The sequence below is a fragment of the Ailuropoda melanoleuca genome, chromosome 18 (assembly GCF_002007445.2).
Source record: "Ailuropoda melanoleuca isolate Jingjing chromosome 18, ASM200744v2, whole genome shotgun sequence".
NCBI lineage: Eukaryota > Metazoa > Chordata > Mammalia > Carnivora > Ursidae > Ailuropoda > Ailuropoda melanoleuca.
In genome coordinates, this window is record NC_048235.1 from 151,954 (window position 1) to 175,291 (window position 23,338).

Here is a 23,338-nt window from a genome sequence, read left to right on the forward strand (position 1 = left end):
AATAATTACATTTTACAGGCTATTGTCTTTGCAATTTCTGTTTATATACATATATAATATACAAGTTTGCAAATAAATGTGAAAACATACATAAGATAGTCAATATTCTAGAAAAGTATAATTACTCAAATTGATTAAAAGAGATACCTATAAAATACAAATAAATTTACAATCATTAAATAAATTATAATGTAACCAACACATACATATTTTAAAAAGTCATTACCTCTTTATCAATTTACTGGGATTTAACAAAAAAATAAAGGATGGAGCCAGGTTTGTCATCGCTGCCAGAGAGGGAGGTTACAGATAAGTGGGAAGAAGGTAAAACTCAACCCTGAGGTCCCAGAACAGAGTCCGAATCATGGGTATAAACTCCTTCTCAGCAGACACACATAGAGACGGCTGGATGGATACAGAAACAATTATAGCCGTGTACATAGGGGAATGTCCACATGAGAACATAAGTTATATATATTACAAATTACAGATGTATATATAATTGTAGGTACATGAGTATACATGGGGTGGAATGCATGCAGACTGTGGATACATTGCACAATTATAGCCGTGTACATAGGGGAATGTCCACATGAGAACATAAGTTATATATATTACAAATTACAGATGTATATATAATTGTAGGTACATGAGTATACATGGGGTGGAATGCATGCAGACTGTGGATACAATGCATGCAGACTGTGGATACATTGTGTGACCTAAGGCAAGAGGGCCTGGAAGAAGGACCATGCCCCACTCCCAGATCCTGGTGTCCAAATACCGAAGAGGGACCCAGGCCTCCTTGAGAAAGGCACTAGGGTAGGGAAAATTAAAGATAAACATGGAGCATCTTGCAGTGTCAGAACATACGGAGGTGTTCCAGAAACAGAAGGAAGGAAGGACATGTGTCAAAGGGACACAGGAGCCAACCCGAGAGACCTCCCAGTGAGGAAGGATGGAACTATTTGCAGAGTAATGTCATATTCTATTAAAGCCCAACGTAAAACCAAATAGACGTGAATCCACAACGATTAAAAATATATCAATACGTGGAAGAGAAAAGATAAACTCTGTCTCACAGAATAATTTGAAATAGGATGTGTAGCTACTGTGCCCACCCTCAAGGTTGGCTGATCTGCCAGGAGCGGTCATGGGAGGGCAGCTGGCAGACGTCACTGCGGCTGAGCAGCGAAGGTCAATGTCAGAGGAGCTACCGTGTGACTCTCCCGCATCCAGATGGGACAGGATGAGAAGGGAATTTCACCTCTGGAATTCTGACAAAAAACAAAAACCAACCAGCAACTTCAGTCTAATCATGAAAAAAAAAATCAGATAAACCCAAAATGGAGGGGTTCTACAAGACACCTGACCAGTCAGTATTCCTCACAACTCTCAAGGGCGTGAACTAGAAGAGGAAGCAAGAAACCCCATCCAGAGAACATCCAAGAAGACAGGAAGACTGGATGTAACATGGCATCCCAGATGGATCTGGGAGGAAAAGGGACATTAACGGAAAAACAAGAATTTGGGGAATTCTGTAGTTTGGTTAATAATTTAAAAAAATAACCATAACTCGTGGTGAGTTCACTTTAGAGATTGGTGTGAGTTGGTGTGGCCACGGCGTCTGTGACAGAACACCTCAGCCGTATCGCACACGCTTTGACATTCACAACTTCCTTTGTTCTTTTAGCTTTTTGTCATTCCCATGCCTTTATTTCTAATACAGTCTTATTTCAGTTTGTATAGTTTCAAAGACTGATAGTGTTCTCATATCTTTTGTTTATGATGCTGATTTGTCAACACAATCGTCTTTATGTTGCCCCTACTGCAATCCATTACAATGTTCTACTTTCATCTTTATTACAAATTCGCATGTGAAATCTACTCCCGCACCCCAAAGCTGAGCGCTTCATCCTATCTCATGGTGGGGATGAGGTGAATTCAAGAATGGCGAGGATAAAGATGGGCTTGCATAGATTGGGGCATATTAGTTGGTTAAAAATGACTTGGTATTTAAAATTAACAGATTGTTTTATTTTCACCAGGTTGATATTAGTGAAATTATTATTGGAATCCCCAAAAGATATGCCATGTTATTTTGTAATTCATTAGATGCGGAGACATATTGGGGGAGAAATAGTTGATTCCACAGCCGGGGGAGACATTGCATAAGATGAGCCTAGAACGTCTTATCAGGAGGCAAGGAAGCTATCAAAGATACCAGAGGCTTACACTACCTGGGACTCACAGTCGTTACAGAAGGAATGATTTGAGAACCACTAAGGATCATAGCATCAAAGGATTGACACACATTAAATATGTTTAAATCATGGGCTTAAGTTCATTCCCCCCAAAAAAAGAAAGGAAAGAAAACTCAAATTTGTTACCTCTAGATGACACTAGGAATCTAATTTATTCTTTCAAAGATTTAATTTATTTATTCATGAGAGACAGAAAGAAGGGTGGGGGGCAAAGGAAGAGGGAGAAGCAGACTCCCTGCGGGTCAGGGAGCCCAATGTGGGACTCGATCCCATGACCCTGAGATCATAACCTGAGGCGAAGGCAGATGCTTAACCAATGGAGCCACCCAGTCACCCTAATTTATAATTTCTGTTATTTTTAAAATATTACATAGAAGAACATCAAACGTTTATCCTCATTTCCTGTTATATATGGAGGCTCAGTTTAACCAAATGATGGGGTATTAATGCCCTAGGGCTGCTGTAACAAAGTGTCACAAACTGGATGGCTTAAAACAACACAAACTTATTGTCTCATAGTTCTAGAGGGCAGAAGTTCAAAACCGAGGTGTCTGTTGGCTGGGCCATGATCCCTCTGAAGGCACAGGGAGAAGGTCCTTCCTTGCCTCTTCCAGCTTCTGGATGTCCCCAGGTGTCCCTCAGCTAATGGCCACATCACTCAGTCTCTGCCTCAGTGTTCCCATGGCCCTTCCCTCCTTCTTCCTCTGAGTTTCCTCTGTGTGCCTCTTAGAAAGTCACTTGTCATTGAATGTAAGTTTCACTCAGATGATCCAAGATGATGTCATCTCAAGATTCTTAACTTAAGCTCATCTGCAAAGTCTCTTTTTCCAATGAGGTGATATTCCTAGTTTCAGGGGTCAAGATGTGGATCCGCATTGAGAAGAGGGGGCATGATTCAACTTGCTAAAGGCGGGAAGAAGTTTCTCTAGAGAAATATTCAGCTAAGTACTTTTTAAAAAGAAATTATAAATTAGAATATTGCTATTTTGCCACGCGTTTTGAAATAAGGGATCTAGGTAATATAAATAACTGATAAAACTCAAAGTAGGACAACCAGATATTATGAGGACTCTGAGGCCTTACCACCTATGAAGTGTTCATGCCAAAATAATGGAAATTCATCAGGCTTCCAGATCCAGCTGACATTCTAGAGGAAATAATGAGATGGAGAAGTAGGGTCAGTAGTGCCAATGGAATCCAATGTACCAATTCTAGACTAAAATATATTTTCCAAAATTCAAGTGCCAAGGAGGTGACTAACTTATATATTAAAAGAGAAATATCAACAATCATGATGCATAGACCTGATTTTACCCTAGAAAGAAGTAAGTCCACCATTATAGAATTATGATATAATAGAGATATTGGAAAACCGGTTGGCTATTTAATGATAATAAGGAGATACTGTTATATTCTGACAGCATAATATAGTTGTGTTTGTCTTTAACATGTTTTTTTTATATTTTAGATGTGCATACTGAATTTCCTGTAGATGAAATTATATAATGTCTGAAACTTACTCCAGGGAGTAATCTATGGTGGGAGAATGTTTTCATAAAAAATTCTATAAAACCACTTAAATAAAATCTAATGAAGTTAACACAATGTTACTTAAAAAATATAGGCATATCTCAATTGTAATTGCTTATGTGGTTTCAATAATTAAGCCTCAACTTTCTTTTTCTTTTTTTTTAAATTTGTTATTATGGTAGGCTAGTCACCATACAGTACATCCTTAGTATTTGATGCCGTGTTCCATGATTCACCGTTTGCGTATAACACCCAGTGCTCCGTGCAATAAGCCTCAATTTTCAAAAGTCCTTTCTGCCTCTGAAAGTGAGCAACTTTGTCTTGGTTAAATAATTTCTCTGCAGAAGTAGAATAACTAATATTTTGTCTGAGTGATTGACTCGTGTGGAAAAATATCTGCTGTTTCCTTTCCCATATTTTCACCATATATAATGAAAACATATGCTCTTGCTGAATTTATAGTCAGATATGTCAAGTTTTTCCTTATCCACGTGAGGTGGTTGGCATAATTCAAACTGAAGTATCTTTCGGTGTGAGTCATTTGTCACTGGGTACTCATTAGAAGATCTCTAATATAGAAAAGATATGTTTCTTCTCAACATAATGCTCATTGTATTTGACTTCAATATTTCACGCTCCCAAGATCTCAGACGTCATGGATTTAGGTCATTACCATACTTTTGATCTTAACTCTATCTATATGTTTCCACATGTGCTCAATTTGAAGAGACTCTAAGATGCCCATGGGGATTTGGAAAACTCTTGGACCATACTGACAGGATTATAAGAGTAAATAATTTTGGCACATTTACCTTAGTTTTATATCACCACCAGTTTTGAATAAAAACAGCATCTTTTCTATGTTCCACTCATCCATACAATGAAAATATGATGCGTTCTTCTCTGCAGAAGAGGCAAGTGCAATGTAGCAGTTAAGAACATGTGTTTTGAAGTCAGACTCATTTCAACTCAAAACCAGCTTTACCACCTAATGGCTTCGTTATTAGGACATAGGAACTCGCCATGCAAAACCTTAGGATTCCCAATCCTCACCTAGTTAGGATTGAGTGAGGATTAAATGAGATCATGGGTATAAAAGTCTACTAGTACATACTATGTACACAGCAAAAGCTAACCCTACGTAGACTTTGTTACATGCAAGCTGCTGCATTAAGTCCTCTAGAGCTAAAAAGACATATTAGATGACTTAATCCAACAGACACATTTAAGGGTGTGATAAATGCCATCCAAGTAGGCCCCAGGCATGAACATAGGCTGCCCAGATCCCCTTTCCAAGGGAACTCTGGCGGCCCTGTTGGGAGACTGGGTTCAGCAGAAAGATGCCAGATCTCAGCTTCTTCAGGGTTGGGCTTGTCTTTAGAGATTTGTTTTGTCCCAAGTCCAGCATATGGGACTGGGCACGGTGGCACATCTGGCCCACCATCTTGGTCCGGGTGGGCTAGGTGGTGGGCAGGGCCATCATCACAGGTGCCCACTGGGTTAGCGGTCTACATCTGGCTTATGTTCACCTTCTCCCTCTGCTCCACCTCCTTCCTCCTGCTTCCTCCTGTGAGAGACGCTCGTGTGTCCCCATCCCCATCTCACTGTCTGATACTGGAGAACAGACCTGTGGCAGGTGCACCAGTGGTGGTCCGAGGAAGAAGGTAATAAGGTGAGCTTCCAGTTGGACTCCCTCACCGCAGGGCCGGGTCCCTGCCTGGAGCACGCTGACATATTGTTTTCTGCAGAGCTCTGGGTGGGTTGACCATGGCTTTCTCTACCTCCTCTTTTCTCTACCCTGCCTCCTTTCCCTCTTTCAAGGGGATGATGCCTCAAAGGTAGCATGTGCCACAAACTCTGCCTCGTCCCTGTTTCCAGGGACTTCAACCCTCAGCCAAGTGCCTCATAACTGTCTATAGGGCTGAACCTTGACGTGGTCGTCAGGTGAAGTGGCTGCGGAGATGCTGGAATGCCATGAAATGAAAAGCAGGGGCTACATTTTGAATGAGATATTAGGGAGGGATGCACTTAAACAGGCGCGGATGGAAGAGGCAAGTTTCTATAGGAGGAAGTTTGAGCAAAAGTACGAAGGTTGAACAAGTCAGAGCATACATGATGAAAACTGAATTCGGCATGAGAATACGCGCATGGAGAGGTGGCTGTGGACTGGCAGAGGTGAGCCCGCGGAGGGTTTGGACTCCAGCGTTCATACTGCGTCACACGCCTGAAGGCATTGCCGTCTGAATGCGCTGTGTTTGCCGTGAATAATCAGCTAGCAGATTCCTGAGAGCTAGCTGGTCCTCAGGCAGTGACCGTGGAGGAGTCAGCGTCACCCGGCGGCTGGAACGCCTGCATCTCCAGGGAGGAACTGGCCATGCATTCGCAGGGCTGCTAACCCCCTGGATTGACCCTGATGGGGAGCTCAGTCCCCTCTCCCTGAGACCTCAGGTCCACCCTCCTGTGTCAGCTCCTGTTGAAGCAGAAACTCACTGAAAACACTGGGGGGTTTTCAGTTATTTTATTTAAAATCATGATTCTGGAAGATTCATTCGGTCTTCGTGTCTCAAGTTAAAATACGTCGAATAGTGGATTTTTAATCTTTTGTCCATTTTTCTCACATTAGAAGAAGCATGGAATTCTAATCCAGCAAGCCAGCCCTGGCTCTGGAAGCTGGGGCCAGCCTGCAGGCACCTGGGTTCAGCCTTGGTCAGGCAGGCTGCGGTCCTCCCTTCAGGACCGTGCTGGGGATTCGCTCTCATGACTGGCTTCGGCACCCCTCTTATGTTACGAAGATGCTACTGTCATAGCACAATGGCTCAAGGGAGTAATTTTTAACCTGAAGAAATAGTTCAATAATCTGTTAATTTTATTTCAGTTTCTATTATGCTCCTTTATATTCTTTTCTGACATTTCCAATGTGTTTCCATCCTGCGCTTGGTGTTTGCACACCTCTGCCCATCCTGCCTGGGCATGGTGGGGTTACGTAGAATGTGCTGGGAAACACGGGGAGATAAAATCAACGACTTTGCTTATTTTCACCCCCTGTATTCTCTACTCCAGGAAACGGAGGCTCAGGGGAGGGTGGGATGCAGCCAGTGTGCACCACAGGACGTGGCAGAGGCGGGTTTCAGGCGGGCATTCTGCACAGCGGGGGCTCAGGCCTGAGCGCCATGCTGCCCTTTCTGGCTCAGGGCCCCATCAGTGACTCCAGCCTCTGCCACGTTCCCCAGGCCTTCCCGCCCCTGCTCGGCACCTGCCAGCTCTCCAGATGGCAGCACGCTCTTTTCTCTCTGCTCACATTTTGGGGGGAAATCGGACCAGAGTCGGTCTCAGGCGCCCTTAGTCCATGGTCTTATTCTGAAACTATCATCATCAGGCAACAGATGCCTTCTGTTTTGGTTACTAGTCAGTATTCTATCTGATACTAAAGGAAAAGACTGTTCGCCTAATATTACAATTCATAACTTCTCTTGATCAAAAGACACCATTCAAGGAGTAAAAAAAAACAAACCAAAAAAAAAAAAAAAAAAAAAAAAAGTAAAGGCAGGACAGAAGATACTTGCAGCAAATGCAATCCAAATAGGGCCTAAATTCAGAATCCACCAAGACCTCCTACAAGCCAGAACACCTCATCGTCCTCACCGTCATCCCTACCATCCTCTGGATCGGCAGGCCTGGACAGCTGGCAGGAAAGCAAAGAGGCATCCCACAGAAGGGGGCTCCACCCGGCAGGAGGGGCATGCGCCCCAGGGTGCCCCTGCATCTTCAGAGACACAACACCAGCCGGGAGCTTTTGCCAAAGATCTCTGAGCAGGAGTTCACACTCGGAGTTGGTGTGGATGGAGCGGCGGTTTCTCCTCCGCACGCCGTGGGCAGGGAGGAAACCGCATCAGACTGTAACTTCCAGGGAGAAGGCAGCGGTAACGGGGGGCCTTACAATGTCTCGTCATGTGTAAACAGAACCATTTATCTGTGCGGATAAAAGCCTTTATTTATGGCTTTGACCTACTGAGCTGATGAAAAGAAGGGGGGAGAGAGAGAGAACTCATTTTTATAATGAACCAGCTCCTACAATTATGTCACATCCGATGAAGTTGTGCAATATAATTTTCACACGAGGTAAAAACTGGTGGGATTATGAGAAAAAAAATAGATTCTAACCAGTGGTGATCGTCAGAAGATCATCATCATAACACAGAATGCAGACAAATGCCGGCCTGCAGTGGATTCCATTTTTCCATTCCGAGGTGCTATGTGCTTACACAGCTAGAGATTTTACCAAGCCCAGTCATTTACATGCATTTATATGCACTTCTTGTGTGTGTGTGTGTGTGTGTGTGTGTGTGTTAATGCTTTATTCTCTGGGAACTTTGGAGAACACAGTGTGCTTAAAGAAACAATAAACTCCTAAAGAAAAGAGCAAAAGCAAACAATGCCTACTTTTTAAAATAAGTCACATGTTTCCAGTGAGGACTAACAGCTTCTAATATTTATTCCTTCAGCACAATAATTACTAGGTTGGGGACACGAGGTCAGCACCTCAGATTACGAAGGGACTGCAGTCTCCTGCCGGGGCTGGATGCTGGGGTTTGGCTGTGTGCATAGATATGAAGAGAGGGAAAGAGACAATGTGCATGGAATCCATGTTTTAGAGTGGATTTTTCAATACCTTCTTTTTTTTTCTTGGCACGATAGAAAAACTGGAACATTTTTAATTAGGAACTTTCTTTTTTAGAATGATGAATCCATCTTTAAAATAAAACGTGCCTAAATTGATTGCTTTATGTTTGGGAACAAATTCACAACATCAAATCAATCCTTGTGTTTTTGTATAAAGAACAGGGGCACAGAAAGGGTAGTTGAATTGTCCGTGGCCTCATGCTTGTTTTCTGGCAGAACTGGGACCAGTTTGCATCTTCCTTTCCCAGTGCAATATCCTGATGTGTCTGAGTGTGTTCGCTGCACTGTTGCCACAATTTTTTTAAAAAGAATTTATTTTTTTATTTGAGATAGACAGGGAGCAAGCAAGCAAGAGAGAGACAGCAGGAGCAGGGCGGGGAGGGGCCAAAGGAGAGGGAGAAGCAGGCTCTCATGGAGGAGGGAGCCTGATGCAGGGCTTGACCTCAGGACCCAGGGATCATGACCTGAGCCAAAGCAGACCCCCAACAGACTGAGCCACCCAGGTGCCCCCCCTCTTTTTTTTGCATTTGAAAACAAGCTGATGGCTTAGCAGTTGATGTTGGAAAAGTCCATGCAAACCTTGTAAGATTGGGCATTCCTGCCAGCACACACCTCTTGGGAACTCACTAAACAAGTCTTCCCAGTAGCATGGGAGGAGCCCTGGCCTGAGGGCTTGACCCCATCTTGATTCTCACCCAACTACAATATCCCTTTAATCTGTCATGTGAAATATACAGCCTTAGATTTTACCCAGTCCAAAAGAAACTACTAATTAGAATAATCAAATGACTGCAACCCAGTGAAATTCAGGCTTCAAAAGATGAGAAGATAATTAAGATAAGCCTCAAATTAATAATAATAATACTAGTAATAAAACAAGTCCCTTGGTTTATGAATCAGACACTGTTCTCAGCACCTCTCACATTCACTGTCTAAGCCTTTTGCCAACCACATGGGGTGGGCACAGCTGTCATCCCATTTTATAGATGAGAACATCGACGGCAAAGCATATGTATGTGCTGTTTAAAGTCACATATTTAGCTCTTTGTAGAACCAGATTTCCAAAGGAGGCATGCTGATTGCAGAGTCTGTTATCCATGCCTAAAAGTATCAAATCTGTTACTGTTTGTGAAAGCAAGCCTGATACCCAAGGTATGACATGGCTACATTTGCAACCACAGAACTGATAGTATGTCCCAGCCCTTAAAGACATGACCTGCCCCTCTGGGGTATGTTTGTCCTCCCCAAACTCCTTTGTGGAAATGACTGATTGTTTTCTCTTGGCGTTCTTGCATCCCAATGCTCCAGAGTAGGTGTGATTTGGAATGATGAATAAATGTTGGGTAAAACAGTTTACTGGACAAGAGAGGGAGGATGTGGACAAAACCAAAGAAAGATACCAATAGACATTTTATACAAATAATAATTTACGAGAAGTCTTCTAAAATTTAGAATCGATGTACTGTTTTCTGGTCGGTGTTCTTTCCTTAGGAACAATTCTGTACAGGAATAAAATGATTTTAGAATAATCGTTAAGATTTGCAAATTAAATCTAGTCACTCTCAAAGAAAAATTAACATTTGTTTTTTACACCGGCACCTGCTAATTTGAAATTTCAGTGTAAAATAAAATGCTTTCTTTTTCCCTAAAGAATAGAGACCCCTGAAGGATCTGCACATTCAAAGAGGCTTTAGTTTTCACTTTTAGAAACCAGCTCTCCTTTTGAATTAATGTCCAAATATAGTAATCTCTCATACTGTGACAAATTCTGGGGAGACAGACCCTGTGCTTCCAATTTTTTAAAATTGTACATAAATCCAGATGCACACAGCACATACTGAGTGAGAACGAACACTCCGGGGCACCATACAGTCTATGGCGCAGGGGGCTGCGTGCGATCAGGTGGGGATGGGTGCTGCAGAAACTGTGGAGGGACTAAGACATCACAGGCATGCCCCCGACCCTGGGAAGTCACGTGACTCTTCCCACGCTCCACTTGTACAACCAGGAAATGAGACAGTGATATCCGCCCATCGATACCTGGCAGTCCGATGACAATGAGTGGGTGTTATGACACCCGGGGAAGGTTTATTAAATGAATAAATGACTAGATTTTGGTTTTATTAAACAATAGGAAATTAGACTTTAAATTGTCTTCCCTAATGTTTACTACTTAGAATACGTACTCAGAGGCGCGGATGATATCTAGGTTCTGCTCTCAGCGTTTGCAGACCATTGCGACTGTAACTTATCACCCAGCTAGTGTTGTTATGCACTGACCCATCTGGGAATTTTGTCTGTGCCTTTCTTTTTGGATGTGAGACTTCCTCTTAGTGCCTGGTTTGACCTCTTCTAGAAATATCCCTTGCAACTGCCTGAGAGCAAGTGCCTCTAGATGAAGGGGTTCGAGGACGCAGGTGCGGTTAGCAGGGGAGTGACAGTGGCCATAAAGGTGCTGGTTTGCTTCCGGATGCCTGAAGACTGGGGGAACCAAACAACATACCTGCTTGTCCGTGTTTTGAGATACAAGATTATCCTATCTTTCCTCGAAGACCTTGTGTCTGCGTCTCCCTACCAGACGGGAATGACTGCAGGCTGGTGCAGCCTCACACTGCTGTCTCCTTCCCAGGCGTTGCTTCCAATGGTTTTGCTTCGAAAACCTTTCATTAAATGGTTTTGCTTTAAAATATTGATATTACTATTTTAGATGCAGACAGGTCCACATTCAGAATTTCTTTTTACGTTAAAATAAGAAAAAGCTATCCCGCTGATCAGTAGATGGCAAACTTGCTACACCTAAGCGATGAGCTTTGTTTCTCTGTTAGAAATTTCACTGACATTCTGTTCCAGAATATTTTAAAAGCTTCTTTAAATTGGCAGTATACTTTGTTTATTGTAAAACTGACCCTTTCCTCTGACAGATGTGTGCATTTATATCAAAGTTCCCGTCTTTAAGATACTGTATCCCCTTCCTATAAACAAATGACACACTTTTCACTGACCACGTAATTCAGTGTTGTAATTCTTATTAATTAAACCTTTTTCTCCTTTTCTTTCAAAATAACCTCTCTAATACCACACATAACAGTTCCTCCTGAAACAAATAAGCGTGGTCGCCAGAAACACCAGGAAGAGCTGCTAGCCATCACCGCCCCACTCTTTCCTTATGCTCAGAGCACTGTTTTTGTTACCGATTTCATATTTTGTAACCAAACATAAACCAAAAATGAATACGTTGAGATTACCTAGGTAAAAGTAGCATATAGGAATTCAAGAAAAGGCAAAGGGAATTAAGTTCTTAAAAAACAAATTAATATGATGAAGAAAATCACCAGGCAGTCCTCAGACTTACGCATTTTAATTGACTGTGATCAGAAATATATTTTGGGTATTGTGCTGCTTTCTCTTTTGTCAGGCTTTTGACAGTTTGCAGTGTGACCTGAAAAGAAATTGTGACTTTTCCCTGATAATAAATGGTAGTAATTTCCTCTGAATATTTTAGTGGTCTTTAACAGGACACTGTGCACTGAGAGGACCCCCTCACAGAAGAACACCAGGGCTAGTAAAGTGTATGTAAAGGAAAAAAATCACAGCTGAGAAATCGGGACTTGTGGTAAATAGGGCGATAAGTCCATACTCGCTCTTGTGGGATACTGAAGAAAGGATCTGGTTGAAGGTCAGTGTCCAGCTTATCTGTTTTAGAACCACCCCAAGACACGCTGACATAAAGTCACAACGCTTTTATTACGGTCCTGATTTTGTGGGGTCAGGGAGGTAGGCAGGACACAGCATGAACGCTGCCTCAGGTCTGGGCAGAGGGCAGGCGGCTCTCTGCTAGCTGTTCCAGTTTGCCTCTGCTGAGTCTGGAATGCTTAAAATGGTTCCTTTATTTTATTTTATTTTATTTTATTTTAATTAATTAATTAATTAATTTTTGTGGTTTTGATTTGCACTTCCTCATGTTTAGTTAGTGCGCTCTTGGTGGGAATTTAAAAAATGGTGTTGTGGGGCGCCTGGGTGGCACAGCGGTTAAGCGTCTGCCCCCGGCGTTGTGGGATCGAGCCCCACATCAGGCTCCTCTGCTATGAGCCTGCTTCTTCCTCTCCCACTTCCCCTGCTTGTGTTCACTCTCTCACTGGCTGTCTCCATCTCCGTCAAATAAATAAATAAATAAAATCTTTTTAAAAAAATAAATAAAAAAAAATAAAAAATGGTGTTGTTACTACGGCAAACAATATGGGAATCCTCAAAAAATTAAAAATAGAACTGCTGTCTGACCCAGTAGTCCCACTTCTGGTTGTATCTCCCAGGAAGTGAAATCCAGGTCTCTTTTTTTTTTTAAGATTTTATTTATTTATTTGTCAGCAAGAGAGACAGAGCACAAGCAGAGGGAGAAGCAGGCAGAGGGACTCAATGCCAGGACTCCGGGATCCTGACCTGAGCCAAAGGCAGACGCCTAACTGATTGAGCCACCCAGGTGTCCCAGTGAAATCTGGATCTTAAAGAAATATCTATACACCTCTCTTCAATGAAGCATTCATTAATCACAATGGCCAAGGTATGAAAACAACCCAAATGCCCATGGACAGATGAGTAGAGAAAGAAAATGTGGTTCATAGGTACAATAGAGTCTTATTAAGCCTTAAAAAAAGAAGGAAACTCTACCATTTGTGACAACACGGATAACCTGGAGGACATTATGCTGAGAAAAACCAGTCATGGAATGACGGACACTGCATGATCTCCCTCATATGTGGAACCTAAAACAGTCAAACTCGTAGAAGCAGAGAGGAGAATGGTGCTTGCAGGCAGGGGATGGGCAGAATAAAGAGTGTTCAATAGATACAAAGTTTCAATTTTGCAAGATAAATAAATTCCGGATCTGCTCTACAGCACAGTGCCTATATCAACACGGTATTGTACGCTAAAATTTTGTTACGAGGGAAGATCTCATGTTAAGTATTCTTACAACAACAAAACAAAACAAACCCAAGAAACAAAGAGGCACAAGGAAACTTTCAGAGGTAATGGATGCACCTATTACTTTGTGATGATGGCTTCATGGATCTCTGCATACACCTAATCTCATCAAATGGCATGCAGTAAGTGTGTGTAGTTTTTTGTTTTTGTTTTTATATCAATTGCATTTCAATAAAGTTGCTTAAAAAATTGACCTTTTCACTCAAGTACCTGGTGCCTAGGCTCTCCATGTGAATCCTTTGTGCTTTCTCATAGCTTCCAGATAATAGAACTTACATAGAGACTAGCTTCACTCAGCAAGCACACCCAGATGCCAGGGGCGAGTGTCGGACTGCACAGGACCTAGCCTTGCGAGTCCCAGGATTTTCTGTCTCCCATAACCAATTGGTGAAGAAAAGTATTAAGGCTGGCGCCAAGTCAAAGAGAGGAAAACTAGACCTCTCTTCCTGGGGGGAAGATGTAGCAAAGAATTTCCAGCCATCTTGAATCTACCAAAATAAGTACAAAGAATGAAAATTCAATGAGTTCATAGAGATATTAGAATTCCAGAGTAGAGACTTTCAGCCTAATGCATTGGGCAGTACGATTTTATATGGAAAATGGACAAATAGGATTTCCTGCCTTGCAGGTGCAAAAATCATGAAGTGGAAGACCTCGCCAGGACATATATCATCTCGTGTGCATCAAAACTTAGAAAGTTCTAGAACTAGATTTACCAGTCACATGCCTGCAGGGAGTATTCACTTTTCCTTCTCGGTCGAGCTCAACTTTCTCATTGATGGGAAAAAATAGTATGGTCTCCCACATTATGCACATTTCTGCCCTGTCCTTTTGCAAATTAGAGTGAATGATTGTGAAGTGCATGCATATGAGGTCGTCACAAATATCTATCTGTTTCTATTCATTAATTTTAAGAATAAAGATGTTTTTTGTTATAATCTAACTTGATGCCAGCCATTCTTATTTTATGAAAAGTTCTCTTTTTAGGTTAGAAGTGTCCATCACAATCTTAGATCAAAGATCAATTACACAAAACTCCACAGAGTGGTTAGAAATGTGCTACAGTTGTCCATAATTAATGACATATCTTGTTTCTAACTCCCATAGGGGCCTTCAGAGTAGAAGCCCTTCTAAGCAGAATCTTATCTGTCTCCCTCTTGTCTTAATCCAGAATGTGATCTGTTTTTAAGCATCAAGTATATACTTGAGATGACATTTATATTTTATAAAGTCTTTTTTTCCCCTTAAGTGAAGACTTAGCAGTAACATTTTTCTTATTCAGTAAAATTTGCATTCTTGTGAGGCTTATTTTCAGGGGATATTATTTTAACTGATGTTGAGAGCTTACAGTTTCTTCTGATCATAAATGCTGACTGCCCTGTGTAGTTCTTAAGTGTTGGAAGGTAATGATCAATTATGGTAAACTACAGATAAAAGAAAATGCTTTTAAAATATATCAAAAAACATATATTCCTAAGATATGGAGAGCTCATTCTAACCCTGCCTTTATATATTTTGGGACTGAGGCACAGTGTAATTGGAGTGATTCATGCAAGTCTGTGCAGCTCCAGAGAGAATGTGTGTCGGTAACAGGGCCTGCCATCCGGCACTGGTCCAATGGAAGGTCCAACACTCTCTTTCTATATTTTATAAAAATATCTCAAATGTTTAAGAAATTATTGTCAGATCCTTGAAAAAGCCAAGCAAAACCTTAAAAGGCGATAAATCTCTAATATGGAGTGGCAGCATTTTCTTTCAAGTTTTTTTTTTTTTTTCTAACCGGTGTACTTTGGGTTCGAAATCTGGGCGGCTAGCAAACCAGTGAAGAAATGATCTTCATTTGTGTGGATTTTAACTGGTTGGTGCATCCTAGGACTCAAAATTACCATGCACCAGTTTTGAATGTGTTTGCTTCAGGACCATGTCACCCCATGTTTGCTCACACTAGTTTCTTGCAGTAAAATGATATCTAACTTCTCTTAAATATTCCCAAGGGATATAAAAATATATCTGGTGAAAGGTAAGGAATGCATTTATTGAACTCTTTCAATTTCTCCTTCCTTGAACTCTTCATCCCAATCTAAACAATTGGAAAGGACATGTGTAGGTGTAAGAAAATTTAAAGAGGGGCATATGAATCAGTAGGGATATTGTAACATTTGCATTATGGAGAGCTTTTCCAAGTTCATTGTATCAGGCTACATAATGTTGGTAAGGGTCCGTGCACCTGCTGCTAGGTCAGGTCAGCGGATAGCGTATAGAGAGCTAAGGAGCAGGAACCTGGCCAGTGTGTTCCCACATCTCTTCCTTTCCTGCTACATCCTTCTTGAGATGATTTGCAGCACTCAGCACTCCTACCCATTCCTCAGCATGCAGGTCAGAGGTCATCTCTATTTGCCACTCAGGATGATGCCTCCTTCTCTGTAGTTTGCTCTATCGCTAGTTTCTTTCTGGATACACATATTAGTACTTGCTTTGAGACAGCTTTATAGTTGGGTCTTTTCTCCCCATAAAGGGGACCCATACAGTTTTCACTCTGGGCTTGAAGATTGAAAAGTAGCTTCAAGTCTGTAACATGACCAATCAGGACAGGTGCTCGCCCCGCAGAAGTATTAGCATCACGCAGGAAAAATGAGGGTTTGCTGAGACCGTATTCCCCAAGCCAAGTTAACAACCCTCTGGCTGTGGGTCCCACTGTAGCCTTCCTACTTCAGGCACCCACGTCCTCGCCTCCCCGTGAGTTTGCCTGGACAACTGGAACATTTGATTGTGCTGCTTGGCCATCACCGAGCATTTTCTCAACTTCAGATTGTCATTCACAATATTGCGTCAGCTTGTGAAGAAATGAGCCATGGAAAGGTGTTTATTGTATTAATTTGGAAATGCAGGACCTCATGGGAGGTGCTAATCTGGCCTGGGGAAACCTGATGGCTTTTACAAAAATGAAGCACAGCATTAGTTAACAGGTTGATTAACCCCATGCCTGGTGCTGAGAGATGTGTGTACGTTCTCTCATTTAATTTACCCTACAATCTTTTGAGTTCAAAATGTCTGTTCATCTAATCTCGAGGTCGAGGGGAGAGATCCCCAAGAACCAGAGCTTGAGTTTGAAGGAGGATCTCTGAGCCTCAGGTGCTCTGGCTGCTGGGCATTCTCTCACCAAAATGTTCGGAAGGGCCCTGCTTGCTTCTCCATCACCACCCCCGGCACCCTGTTTCCTTAGGTCCTGGAAACCTGGCCTCATGGATTTCCCTCTCTCTGGACCTGAGGAATGAGAATTTGGCAGGACAGAGCCCTGCGCTGGAGAGAACTCACAACATTTACATCGTCCACTGTGTACGTGGGGGAATAAAACTGCAGGGACGCTGGGGTACAATATGGGCTATGTTTTCCAGTGAAAACAGTATCTGAAAGCTGTTTTCCATTTGTTTTTCTTTCTTCTTTTTTTGATAATTTAAGGACTCATTTAATTTTAATTTTTTTAAAGTAGTTTCATTTTCTCCCGCATGAGAGAAGCAGGGAAGGAGAAAATTTTAGCTGGAAACTGTTATTAATTGGGATATCCAAAAATGGAAATATAATATGTTTACTCAATTCTAATATGGATGATCTCTAAATAGTGAAAAAAAATCTATTCTTGTTGCTATAGTAACTAGAAATTTTCTTCTATATCTCTTTTTTCCCTTAAATACTGGATTCAGGTGCAATTTTGTATAGTATGCTTGCCAGCCACAAAGTTTCCCCTCTAACCCACCCTGCACAGCTTCGCTCAAAAGGTTTGTGGGGTGACAGGTGCCATTGTGAAATAGGACAAGACCTACTTGAATACGTATGAATGGATGGCCACAAGTGGATCTGAAGACACACAAAATAAGTAAAATGGTACAATAGGACAGCTCACTCCAAAGTGATTTTTACCCAGTCACATTTAGGGGAATGGAAAAAAAAAATGAGGGAGATATAAGGAAATTTGGCAAAAATCTTTAAAAATGTGGAGGGATATTTTCAAATATAAGGAAATCTAAATCATGTGAAAGACATCGCACCTGGCATTATTTCACTCTTTTTCTTACAGTCACAATTCCTGATGGAACTGACCACACCATTGGAAAAAGTGGCGTTTACCTCTCTTGCAATCTGACCTTCTCAGTATGAGACTGCTCTGTGGATCAGTGCATTCATCTGAAAATATTATGGACTATCCAGCCTATGTCAGATATGTTGGTTGTCCCGAGGCCATAGAAGTGAGCAACACGGGCAAGGTAACCACTTTGGAGAAGCCGCTAGGCTCTGCCCATCACCGTGTCCTGGGAAATCCCTCACCCCTTCCTCACACCAGCCTCCCGGCAAGGCAACTGGAACCTGTGAGCAGAGATGTGCAGCAAGTTCCAGCAATGGAACTCATACCTGTTAATGTTGACTCAAAAATATGTCCCTGCTACGTGTTTACTTAATAGGAATTGGTTATAGGCGACTCTTCCGCCCTGATGCATCTCTACATTGGCAATGGTTAGATGGCTGATTGATAAGGGAAAAATCCCCCAGGATTACTTCAGTGAAGCATCACGTATACAAGACAAGGGGAATTAAATCCACATGCACTGGGCTGTCCAGTGGTGGATGCTCCCAGGTCACGCTATTTCTAGCACACCGGCTTGCCTCCTGCAGAACGCCACACAGGTGAGTCCTCGACACGGTTGACAATCAAACCTGTCTCTGCTCCTCAATCCCGACCAAACTCTCCTACCTTCGAGCCAAGGCTTGGAATAGGCTGCGTCGCTGATACTGCTGCCGTTGGCTCCCATATTTTGAGCTCGGCATTTGTTCTGAGCACGGTACCACGTGCCGCATGCGCCTCCTGAGCGCTATCGTGAGACACACTTGATAAATGGACAACCAGAGACGTAGAGCCAAAGCGATTCTCCAGGATGCAGCCTGCGGGGGCCAACACTCTGATTCAGAGCCAAGCGTCTCTGAACTCAGCGCCCCAGCGATTCAGAACCCTCCCCCCTCTTCTCTTCCAGCCTCTTCCCATATGGTAGCAGCTTTCACCAGGTTGGTCATCCCAACCAGAACTGATGTGTCTTCTTTCTCCCCTGTTGTAACCGTGACTGATGGGGGTTCTAAGACCAAGTTCATTCACAGCCTGCACTTCCTCCCCCACCACGACTCACCTGCTGGGCTCCTGCATCCGTTCCTCTGTCTGTGTATCATCTCTCTGTCTCCATGGCAGCGTCTCACTCAACATCAACACAGGCTCTAATAACTCTCTTAATATAATAATTAAAAGAATCCTCCTTTATCTGCATGGAATCCTCCATGCATGATATCCTCTCTGTATCCCAGGAAGCTTCTCAGAAGACACTTCTATAAGCCCTGAGGCGAGCTCCCAGGGCTCAGTGAGGACAATCTGAGCATGCCTCTGAGCAGGTCTGGCCCAGGGAAATCCGAGTCTTTCTCCACTTACACTGTGATGCCTTGGCCCTGCACAGGTCAGCTGTGGAAGGGTAGCTTCCCTGGGGAGCCTCCCAGGCACAGGTCAGGCCTGAATGGTCATGCTAGCATGTTGGGTGGGGGCCAGACTCCTCCCTCTGGCTCCGTGGGTTTTACCCACTTGCTGCCACCAGGCCAAATCCAACAGTCTCCTCCATCCTCATTGTTTTATCCATATCCATCTCTCTGCTGGACCATTTCTCTCTCCCCAGCCTAGAAACGTTAATGTGCAGGCCCCCAGGTGCTGACTCTGCCCACATCACTCCTCCTTCTGCATCCACGCCTCACCTCTGTTCGATTTCAAGGACGCCAAGTGATGGGGAGTGATGACAGCATGCCGGCCCCTAACTGAGGGCTATCCAAGGACTTGATGCAAAGGGAGCAGAGTTGATACTCGGCACCGATACCATGTCAGCCCCGATCCCAAAGTTCCTGAGACATGAGACACAATGTGCAGTGTGGACAGAACTTCGAAGGAACCTGCAAGAAAACCGTAGAAAACAAAGACCACCCAGACTAGAACAGACCACGGGTATTTCTTCTGAGCTTGCTACAGTGAAGTGGTCATTTCGGCTCAGCAGAGGCTCAAGGGCAGGCAGGGGATGGGGAGAGCTTCCTGAAGAAAACAGGGGAAGTGTGAAGCACGCTCTTCCTGCAGTCTGTTGGCTGGGGATGCTGAACGGGGGTGTCCTCTGCATTGGCTCAGGAATGTGTCCGGCGTTCTCTGAGTGGTCCTGAGTTGTCAGCGGAGGTGAAAACACAGGAAGCTGGCAGTCACACACCGGGTTCTGACTCCCCTGGGCTGGTTGCTGCAGCAGGTGTGGGTCAGAGCTCCATGGCCACATGTGGTCTGGCCATTGTCCCTGTGTGATTCAGTCGTTCTGTCTCTTCCTGCAACCCAGACTCACCTCGTCTCTTCATTTCCCTACTCAACTGCCCAATGTTAACATGGAAAATTTAACTCTTGACTTGATGCTATCTTTTGAAACTTGCCCCTTTTCCAGCCCTATCTGGGACCTGAAAAGCCCCACTCATGCTCACCTTCTGGGAGGTCACTGCCATGCAGGGGTCCCTTTCCTCCTGCAGCCGTGGCCACCCTTTCCACCAGGCAATACTGCCAGTTGTTCACACAAATGAAGCCACCTCTCGGCTCTGAGCCTGATACCTGCTCTTCCTTCCACCCGGAATCCCCTTTTCCCTTCACTGGTGTCCATGTGGCTCTCATTTCATTGGTTCTCTGCTCAGATGTCAGCTCCTCAGACAGGCCTGCTTCAATCGGATTTTCCAAAGTCATGCCCCCTTCCCTGCGCTCGGTCCCAGCACTGGTGTTCCTTTCCAGCTTGTCTTTCTACATTATAGAGGCTGACAGGGGGAGCCTGGGTGGCTCAGTCAGTGAAGCAACTGCCTTGGCTCAGGTCATGATTCCAGGGTCCTGGGATCAAGTCCCATATCAGGCTCCCTGCTCAGCGGGGAGTCTGCTTCTCCCTCTGCCCCTCCCCCTGCTTGTGCTCTCTTACTCTCGTTCTCTCAGGAATAAATAAATGAATAAAATAAATTTTAAAAAATGCTCACAGGGTTGTCTCCACTATAACATGAAATAGACATCTTAAATTTCACCTGTCCAAAGTCAAATTCCTGATTTCCCTGAACCCTGACAATCAAACCATCTTTCTCTGTGAATCCCCCCATCTGACAAGCCCAGTTTGCTCTGTTCAGGCCGTGGTCTGACTTTATCTGCACCGAGAGGAGCCGTTGAGTGCTTCATAAACATGAAACAGAAGTAAGTAAAAAATAAATAAAACCATTCTGCTGTCTGTAGTCTGTCTGTCTTTGGCAACAAAGGCACACAAAATGGAATAGAGAAATTAGACTGGGTTTTTGCGTAGCTTTTGTTTTTAATTAATCTGAAGGCTCCAGGTAGGTGCGATGTGACAGGAGCTAGAGCTGAAACATGTTAGGTCAAGTGCAGACAATCGTAACACACAGACAGACAAGCCTACCCATATAGTATGCTGGAGTGTTACTCCTTGCAGACCCCACAGGCTGTGGGCAAAACTGGGAAAAGGAAAATCTTGGCTCGGTTGCTTTTCTTCCCCTTTCAGCATTCTTTGCAGCTCAGTCTTTGCTTTCATCGCTCAATATCATGAAACCCTGGCTTACATCTTTTTTAAATTCACCCCCATTTCCTGCCTGCTGACACCAGGACTGGGGCAACATGGACCCACCCGTAGACTCAGGGCGCTGTGGTTATAATGGTAATAACTTCTTTATTACCTTATGTGTGGAGAACATGGATCTCAAAGGAGAAAGCCGGGAGATGGCAGCAGGTGAGTTGGGGCAATGTTCTGGTAAAAAAAAGGGGCTTCACTGACCCCTCAGCTCTTACCAGCTGCTCCTGGGGCTCTGGAGGGGTCCTCGGGGTGTGGGAGAGGAAGAGCACAGGGTAGCTGATGGTGTCCCCAGCCTGCAGGTCTTGTCCTCCCCGCAGCCCCCACCCCCCACATAGGGCAAGGCCTTCCTGATTGAGACTATGCATTTTGGACTCTCTGAAATATTCATAAATACAGGCTTGCCAATGTCTCCTTCAGAGCCCTGTATGCAACCAATCAGGAAACTGGAAAGGTGCCCCAAATGCTCGTTTTGTAGAAGATAAAATGTAAAGGTATTTTTTATCTTTCTTATTTAGAGGGGATCTCTTTGTCCTTTTATGTGAGTTGCAATCTGCAAATCTTATGTGCTTTTTCTTTAATCCTACACAGAGTTAAATCCCCAGTTTCTGATAAAAATCTCCATAGCTAGCAACTAAGGTGAAAACCCCATTTGAAACCATTAACCTTGCCTGAAATAGATGCATTTAAGGAATAGCAGAACAGGTATCTTAGAAGAAAAGCTAATGAGTATTGACTAAAAATTGATTTTAAACCCCTTTCCCTCTTTTTGCACATTTTATGGTTGTAATAAAATACGGGAGATAGAAAATATGCCTGAGAAATTTAGTTTCCCAAGGAATTCATTTTAATTCTTAGTATATATGAGAAAAGAACAATTGCTTTGATATTTTCCCTTGATTTTTGATTTGTTTTTAAAGCCCTTTCTTCCAAGTAATGATTGTTTCCTGATTAACAAAGTCAAAAACTCATATTCCCTGCCTGGGTCAACTAGAGATTTTTTTTTTACACGAGTTGTTTACGTAACATTCAAGTTTCTGCCTTTTCATTACTTGGGTGATATTATTTTTTTTCCTTAACATTTCTGAAACTCTCGGCAAGTGGAGAGCAAAACTGAGAATGGAGAGAGAGAGTGAGAGAGGAGAGAGAGAGAGGAGGGGGAGAGAGGGTGAGAGAGGGAGAGAGGGAGAAAGGAGAGACAGAGAGAGGAGAGGGAGAGAGAGAGGAGGGGGGAGAGAGGGAGTGAGAGAGGAGGGGGGGAAGGAAGGGAGAGAGAGAAGGGGGAAGAGAGAGAGAGGGAGGGAGAGAGACAGGAGAAGAGAGAGAGATGGAGGAGAGGAGAGGGGTGTTGAGGGGGGAGAGAAGGAGGAGAGAGAGAGAGGGGGGCAGAGAGAGGGAGACATGAATGAAGAGAGAAGAAAAGATGCAGCCAGCACGAGTCCTCTACAGAATCTGAAAGTACCCATGGTCCCAGTCTATGGAAATGTTTTGCTGGAACAGACCAACAGTTCTACAGGCCTCTAGAAGCCACAGAAGGCAGGTACTTTCCTGCGAGACTTGAAGGATGCTCAAAGAGTACGTGATGCCAACATCTCTCAACCATAAATGCAAAGACAACCATCAGTAACACATTTGTTTGAAGGTTTGCATGTGTCAAGTGCGAACTATCTTGGGAAATGTAAGCTGGTGAATGGATTAAGACTTTAGAATGGGGCTGGTTTGACCGTTTGTTCTGTTAAAGCAGTGAAGGAAGGGGGTGATTTTATAGGCTCACTTATGCTAGATAAAGGAGAGAAGCGGAGATGACATTCACCTAGAAACTGTTGTGCAGACATTTGGGTCTGTGAGCTCAGAAAGGGGGTCTCTTTGGAGTTCTGTGCTCTGTGGAATGGGGTAAATGGGGTAAGATCCCTGAGGTCATGACTATCAGTAGAAGACAGAGGAGTTTTGAGGAGGAAACTGAAGGATACGAATATTAAGAGATACGAAAAAGAAAAATCCAGCAATGTGGATCCCAAATGGAACCAGTGTGCGTACAGGAGAACATAAAAGATGCCATCTCCAAAAAGCCAAGGGAGAAAGTGATAGGATGAAACAGAGAGGGGTGAATAAGGGTTTAACTTGTGGCAGATAGGAAGTTACTTCTCTTGACCAATCAAAAAAATGAGCTTCACCAACAGACAAAAATTTTATTCACACAGGGGCGCCTGGGTGGCACAGCGG

The 23,338-nt window shown here is 43.4% G+C and overlaps 1 pseudogene; it reads right to left on the reverse strand.

Moving 5' to 3' along the window:
* The window catches only part of LOC105235560, a 26,234-nt pseudogene extending 5,993 nt beyond the window's left edge, over positions 1–20,241 (reverse strand).
* Between the last annotated feature and the right edge of the window lie 3,097 nt (positions 20,242–23,338).